We start from the raw sequence: 7,819 nt of genomic DNA on the forward strand, positions 1-7,819 counted from the left end.
ACATCTTATTGCATCTCTGTGCAGTGAATAAATGATTCCAGGAATGCAATTATAGCTGAGTATTCAAGGCTTTCCACAGAGAGAAAATTATTAAAAAGACAGAAATTGTCATCAGATATCAGTGATACCACATTTGATTAGCATAGGACATAAAATCTTTACTGATATTATCTGCTGGTGAATGCTGATCTTAACTGTCATGCTGCTCTGGTACATTAGGTGTCAGCAGGACAGCTAGGGGAATTAGGAGCTCAGCAAAGCACTTTCATAATTCTGTCCTTCCCACCAAACAAAAGACTTGTCAGAAAGATTTTGCAATGAATTATACAAATAGCAAGGGCAGCAAACTCAAGGAGAAAAATAGGACTCAGCCACCTTTACAACTGATTTCTCACCATGTTCCTTGTAACTATTATTTCATCTTTACCTCCTACTACCAGTTTATCAAAAAAAACCCAAGCCCTTGAGTTGAACCAGAAAAGTGGATCAGCTCAGTTTCTAACATTTTCAGACTACACTGGAATCCCAAAGAACCAAACTGCTCCCAAGAAAACCCACTCTTATGGGGGTCCCACGCCAGCTCCCAGTTTACTGGATGTCACCAAGATGAGCATTGGTAAGTGCAATGGAACACCAGGATCCAACATCCACCTGCACTCAACATGCCAGTCCAGGATCTGCTCCTTCAAAATGGTTTAACTCCTGCTCAAGTCAGCAACACAGCATCATGTCCTGAGAAAAAAAATCTTTGACATCTCATGTAAGAGCTTTAAAAATACAAATGAAGTTTCAAATTACACTGAAACACCACCAAGAGTCTAAATTGTCATGAGCAAACATCAACCAGGTCAAAAAGAAGAGAGCTTAGTCTTCTGCCTACCATAAGATCTAGAACTCAAATTTCACTATTTGTACCAATGTCTCAGATGTCCACACAGTTTTTGCCACTAGCTGAGATATATAATAGCACAGTAAGTTCCTGGTGAATCTATTCAATTAGGAGTCACATCAGGACTGAATTTAATGTTTTTATTGTGTTAATTTTAATACAATCAGGAAATTCTCAGTTTGATTCAACAAAGCTTACTCTAACAATATGTTTGACAGAACTCACTGCCTGCAGACAAAAACGACCCTGTCAAAGTCCCAGCTGCTTTTGGTCTGAATTCCCCACACCAGTGGGCTTGATGTGGGCTCAGGTAAGCCCTGGATCTGCAGCAGGCTCACAGGAACTGCCTCCACCTTCCTTAAACTATTCAAGCAAAAAAGGAACTCAGTGCTTCCTGCAGAGGAATCTCCCCACAGAATGTGGTCATCTTCTTGTAAGACCATTGGCTTCAGCCCTCCCTTCAATAACAACTTACATGCAAAAATTCACCCAGGAGGACAGTGTGGAAGGGAAACAAGTTGAATGCCCTTCTGTAATTGAGGGGCATACCACTACCCCACTGATACTGGAAGAATGGCTTTCTCAGCTTTTTTAAGAGCCACTGTTCAGATTTGCATTGAATCATTACAGAGTAACTGAGCCAGAAAGAGGGGAAGGTACAGGGAAAGAGACTATTTCTCAGACTAAAGCTAAAAATGCTAAAAAGGTGAGGTGACCTACAGAATATATCAACTCCTGTCTCAGCTGCATCCACAACTTTAGGACTTTAGCTAAGGTTCAATAATTATGAAGTGCACTACCAAAAAATGTCCATTTACCCTGGTCTATGACAGTATGGTAATTACGGCTCCTTTCTGCATATTCCCTGCTCATTGATGTTAGTTTAGAGACTATTTAATCAGCTGCAGATTCTGATTCATTGGCACAGAAGAGGGGCTATTCCATGAATAGCACCACTGAGACCAGCTGGCCTTTCAGTTATACTGCCAGACTCTATACTTTTCCTCATCAAAAGGTAAACTGAGATTAAAATACTAGATGATTATTTTTATCCACTTCGGGTTTATTTCAAAATACCTCCATGCTTTCAGAACACTGAGTTTAGAAAGTTCACCCATTAGTGTGCAGCACATTGGCATGAAGTGAAAGTTTGCAGCTACACATGATCCCGGAAACTCTGCAATACGTGCTGAAGTGCTGTATCATAGTTTTGCAATGTGATTCACATTCTAAAAAAGAACTGACAAGAAACTAAGAAGAAGTTCTCCTAAAATATGCCAAATAATTAGGAGAATTTCTATGAAGTTTGCAGACAGCTGCTTCCCAGCCTTTGGTTATTATCCTGAGCTGTAGCAGCAGGGGAAAGAGGGTGGAGGGAGAAAACCATCTTGGGACACTTTGTAGTCAGTCATGCTGGTGAAGATCTTACCATTAGTGTGAAACCCCCCTCGTGGTACTTTGGGAAGCCTGCACACATTCACAGGACAAGGACCTAGGTTCACATGTTGTACTGAAGGGTCACCTGCACTAACCCTGAGCCAGCATTGACCCTGAGATCAGTTCTGTTGGTTAGGGCACGGTGCTAATCATGCCAAGGTTTGTGGTTCCATCCCTGAATGGTTCATTTGCTTAGGAGTTGGACTCGATGATCCTTGTGGGTCCCTTTCAACTCAGAAAATTCTGTGATTCAGTGAAAGAAAACCAAAACAATACCATGGAGCTTCAAGGTGTGCCAAGTGAGGGTTGCTGCTGCGAGGGGTGGGTCTGATCATGTTATCCCTTACCTTGTGCAAGTCCTGATCCCTGTGTGACTGCACAGGGAGCTGGACCTGGGAACCCACTCCATAAAAACCAACCCGATACATCAGCTACCCTGTGCCCTCCCCACGCTCCACCAGCACAGGGCACGAGCAGTGCTGGGGCAGCAGAGCCAGTCAGACACCTTTGTCAGGAGGAACTCACACCTGGGTTAGCACAAGGCAGTCATGATGCTGCAGGCTAAGAAACTCTGCTGTCACACTCACCTCACGAAACCCCAGTCAGTGGGAATGAAGGACAGGTGCTGAGTGGAAATCCATATGGCTCTTATCTGATGTACAAGGGTTCAAATGGAAAATTAGGTTGCTCTTATGTGCCATTGTGAAACTCTCTCGAACATTTCATAAACAAACATTTGCATCTTGGACACCTTTTAACATTTCTTCAGACACCCATGTTGAGCAAAGTGGATACATATGTTTTCTTTGTAAAGTTTCCAAACACAGTTGCCTCAACTCTTACTTCAGTGTCACTGGGAATCTAAGCTAGGTAAAAGACCTCAAGGCACGGCCCTTTGGGCAAAAGAATATTGCAAATTATTCATCCAAAAAGATCTAGTATAATGCAATTTAGTGCAATTTAATGTTTTGCAACAGCAGGCATTTCACATGTATTAATACTCCTATACTGATGGTACAAGTCCATCACTCCTGCACAAACCCATGCAAACAGAAGCCTGCACAGGGCCTCAGTTCCCCACAGTGCCTGTCATGCAAGCATCACTGGAACCACCAGACTTTTTGGCTGGCAGGGGTGACTTCAGCTCTGTGCAGGACCGTGTTTCAGACAGAGTTTCTGTGGTGCCCTTTGCTAGAAACACATGGGACCCTGTACAGTTCATATGTCAAGGGCCACAGAATTGTCTCATTCCCAACTCTTATATTTAGTTCCTCATTTTTGTACCCACAGATTCTGTAAGGAGGGACCAGAGAAACAGTTGTGTGATTCTAGGTCATTGCTATCCATATATATATATATATGTATATATATATATATATTGTGATTTTAGGTTACCAGAGGAAACCTAGGTTTTAGCTTAAGTAATGGCAAACTGCTGCATAAATCCATGGTGGAAAATAATGAGGACGTTTCTCAGGGCTTGGCAGCTGGAGCACAAACCTTGGATCAGTTACAGAGGTGTAAATCTTACTTCAGTGGGATTAAAGAGACTACCTTGGGAAAATTTATCCCCAAGATTGTCTCTTGCAAGACATACATTGCAAGAGCAAATTAAACATGCAAGCAGAAACATTACATTGGACTTTCTTCCTACTTCCCTAGAATAATTCTATTGATATAGCACCAGATCCTCTTTTCTGGATGCAGCAGAGTGATTCTGCATCCACTCATTTAAAGCTGGCAGTTAGCTCTGCCTTACACCCACCTAACAGCAAGATTTGCTCTGCTGCCTTTTGTTGAAATGTGACTATCCTTCCTCCATACCCTTCCTTCTCCTGTGCTGATGCTGACCACAAGGAAAACCACAATGATAAAGCTATTTTCTCTTATAAGTCCATTTTTGTAAACAGTGCTGAATGCATGAGCACAGCTCCTTGGTGTGTGTTAAGGAATGGAAATCTCCACTCTGAGTTGAAGGCTTATTGAACAAATAGTGTGCTTCTTTAACTTGAAAAGGGAGTGTTACCTATGTAAAGCTTTGTCTAGAAAAATCTTTGCAAAATGAAAGGGAATTTAGGGGAAAAAAATCACACAGAAACTGTTCCTATTCATTCCTATACTTACAATCTTCTTATTTTTTCCTACTTCACCAGAGCATTTTTTTTGTTTTCATTCTCCTTTTATTTATTCATTGAGTTATTAACACTCAGATACAATACTAAAATATAACAAATGTATCCAGAAAGTAGGCCTGACTCATTAGGCTAACATATTTTCCAAATTATACTCCTATAGTCTACTTTTAAAACATTTTAATATAATTTTAAAATGTTGCATCTTTTGACAGAAACAGAGGCAGCTAAGAATGACAGAAAGGAGAAAACTATTTTGAGAAATACACCGTAAATGGCAAGCAACTAAATATCTGCTATAATGAAACCAAATGGGTTTTAAATAACTCAGCTAAACTGTTTATGTATTTTTAAATAAAAATAATTAACCATCTTACAAAACCAACACCTTAAATACAATGTACTTACAGAGGCTCTTGAGTAGAAAAGCTTTCTACTGCTCTGGCTTGTGGAAGCAGCACACACAAAAGAAATTCTTCACTCTAAAACCACATACTAACAAATGTGTTTTCTTCACACATTGCTTTTCAAAAATTATTAGCTGTCCTAAAGAGATTTTTAAAAAAAATTAAAAGGAAAAAAAGCAAGAATGCAGCAATTCTTTACCTCTCATTGTCAGAGGCAATATTTTGGACTGATTATCAGATGAGCTATTCTTGCTAACTGGGAAAATACAAATGTTTTCAGAGATGCCTCTAATGGAAGCAATAAAAATCAATCCTCATAAAATGGCTGGTTTTTTTGTCCTGAAAAGGGTGCATTAAGCATGATGTCTCTATTTGGTCTTTCCACAGAAAAGTACAGTAACTGGAACAAAACCAAAAAGGTTGAAAAGCAAGATAAGTTCAACTGAAAATAAGAAAGTTAATCTGGAAATCACGAAACTGCTTAAACATGTCTCAAATGCAGGCAAATGTCCTGGGCAGGCTACATCTCCCATCAAGTAGCTGTGTGTGTGCTCTGTGCATGGCTGGAGGTTTGGTCACCCTGGCTGCAGGGTATCAGATGTGGAATAGCCCAGCTGGGGACATCGTCCTCTTGCCACAGATGTGCTTGCAAGAGCCTCCTCCTCAATTCCTGCTGTTAAAACACCCAGTCTTCATCTGGTGTTTTAGAAGTCTTTTGGGTTTAGGAGGCACAAAAAACACTTGTTTTTTTGTGGTAGGTAGGTATAGAAGATAGCTGTGAAAAAAAAGAACAAGGTTTTGTGAAAGAAGGTTTTTGTGGATATTAGTACATCAGTGTAGCTACAGCCAGAGGAAATCACACAAGGCAAACAAACCTGAAGCACCTAAACACCTTTTGGCCCACAATTTGTGTGGAATGTGATGTGTCTGTGCAGACTGAAGTAGGACAGGACAGAATCTTACAAGTGCCCACCCTCTGGGTGCCATCAGCAGCCCAGCACAGTGCCATGGCCACGCTCACTGCTGTCACCCTGGAGGTGAGGAGCAGCCAGTCAGATTTGCAGAGCCACATGCTGTGTCCTGCACAGGGGCTCCTGGGTCACTGCAGTGAGTGAGAGACAGGATGGGCACCCACAGCACCCGGCACACCACGAGAGAGGCCTCGCTGGTCTGAATTAGGAATTGATCAGTAACTGATAGTCAATGTAGAAAACTGAGATGAGAGGTATTTCAGTTAAAATCAGCAGCGAAACTGGCAGCAACTAAGAGTGTGATCCCTGGTGATGCTGTGCTAGAACACCATCTTGCTAAAAACATGCAGTCAGTAGTAACAGCTAATTTGGATAGCTGCTCATCAGGGTCAGTGATGACCCCAGTCCTACAAGGAGATCTGCAATGACTTGACTGCCATTGAAGCCAGTAAAAGAAAGAGTCTCTTTGCAAGACTGGGGCTAGAGAGTTTACATGTACAGAGCAGCCAGCTGTCCCTGTCTCATTTCCACAAAAAGGTGTGATGAAGAAAGTTACCTAGCTGTTCCCCTCTGTAAAACCTTGCTTCAACTGTCAGTCTGCTGGACATTTGCAGGAAAGTCATAACCTCATGCTCCCCATAAGTCTTGTCTCTCTATTAATACATTAGCATCTCCTCAGGAGGGCACACTCCTGTGCACTCTGCTTCTGGTGGAGGGGCTGAACACACGTGCCCAGAGGTGCAGTGATCATACAGTGATGGTGGTGCTGTGGAACTGATGCCTCGTGAAGACTGACCTAGAACAGAGACTAGATAGAGCTAAAGAATAAAATAGGGGTTTATTAAAAGGCCTCAATGGATCCTTCTTGGGCAGCACAACTCAAGATGGTCCCAGAATGGAAGACCGTTCACAAGGTCTCTCACTTTGATCAGTTCTGGCCCATCTGCACGTTGGAGTGAATTGCCCAATTCCAGCTTTGGCTTATCAAGTCCCACCCTTCTTGTCTTTCTCTCTTCAGCCCACCATTGTTTGTGCTCTTGGGCCAGAGATTTGGATCATTTGTCCTTGGTCCCCAGCTGGAGAAGGAATTGTTTTGTCTGCCTGCTCTGTGAAGAGAGCTCTCCATCCCCTAATATGAAGCCCAGACCCACACACTAAAGCAGCACAGAATCTGAAAAATATAAAAGCTAAACCACAGTGTGAGCTGTCTCTCACCAGAGGCTCCTTAGGTTGGTGCTGCTGACACGTCTGTCTCTCCTTTTCTTTTCTCAAGGCTGTCAGCTGCAGCCACCATGAGGCTTAGTGCCAGCCCTCTCAGCAAGAAGGACAGAGCAGCTCTCCAGCCACACTCACATCCTGCACAAACATTTTGCACAGCCTCTGCCCAGGCCCCAGCACAGTGCAGTTTTAGGTGCTACCTCCAATACTGTAAATGATAAACGGTTTCTGGCACAAGTGTAGACTCAATTTTAGCAGCACAAACCCAAACCAGTACCAGGAGATGGTTTTACTTGCTCAAATTTGTGGTAATTCCAGCATGTAACTCCAAATTGACTGTGGTGTGCACAGTGAAGATTTCGGAAAAAACAAATCAAAGGGTTAAAGAGATGCAGCATTACAATTGATGAGATACTAGTATTGTGTGCTGTGGGTTTTTTTCTTCTTGATTCTGCCAAAACCAACCTATAACCACAGCATTCAATTTTTCAAGTGTGTGTGCCCGAGGCAAGGCAAATTTTTGCACCTACACATATGGGCTTTTTCCAGGCATGTATGTGGCTGTTGTGAATGCTATTATCCTTCATTAAAAGTGATAGATCTTCAAGATAAATAGGCACAAATTACCATTCCCCAGCTGAGTCTGATCTATTACGTAAGTAGTCACTCCATTTCTGTAGCTCAGCTTTATAAACATAAAGTTAAATGTTCTTTCTCAGTGTCTCTCATCACGTTATAATTTCTCTTTACCTGGAATCCCTTATA

This window comes from Lonchura striata, chromosome 11 (genome assembly GCF_050655825.1).
Source record: "Lonchura striata isolate lonStrDom1 chromosome 11, ASM5065582v1, whole genome shotgun sequence".
Classification (NCBI taxonomy): Eukaryota; Metazoa; Chordata; class Aves; order Passeriformes; family Estrildidae; genus Lonchura; species Lonchura striata.